At 42.0% G+C, this 324-nt stretch overlaps 1 protein-coding gene across 2 annotated transcripts in view; it reads right to left on the bottom strand.

Moving 5' to 3' along the window:
• The window catches only part of LOC119590853 (methanethiol oxidase-like), a gene marked incomplete at its 3' end in the record, with an annotated part of 18823 nt that overhangs the window by 4011 nt on the left and 14488 nt on the right, over nucleotides 1-324 (bottom strand).

Below are 324 nucleotides of genomic sequence, written 5' to 3'. Positions count from 1 at the left end.
ATACAAAATTTAAATGAAGTGCAGACGTTGTTATGGTTAATGAATAAGTTACACACAACTCAAGGTATGATTTGCTTGGTGTGAGTCACGATTATCGCTGCATGGTAACAGAAGGTGTACTGTTTTGCTTCGGTAACAGAAGGTGTACTGTTTTGCTTCGGTAACAGAAGGTGTACTGTTTTGCTTCGGTAACAGAAGGTGTACTGTTTTGCTTCGGTAACAGAAACTATACTGTTTTGCTTCGAGCGACTGTCTCCGTGATTTTCGACGAGGCAGATGATTTTCTACCAGTCGTGGCGGTAGTGTCCCAGAATGGCTTAGAAC

This window comes from Penaeus monodon, chromosome 27 (genome assembly GCF_015228065.2).
Source record: "Penaeus monodon isolate SGIC_2016 chromosome 27, NSTDA_Pmon_1, whole genome shotgun sequence".
In the NCBI taxonomy this organism is placed as follows: Eukaryota; Metazoa; Arthropoda; class Malacostraca; order Decapoda; family Penaeidae; genus Penaeus; species Penaeus monodon.
This window is presented reverse-complemented; position numbering and strand designations above follow the sequence as displayed.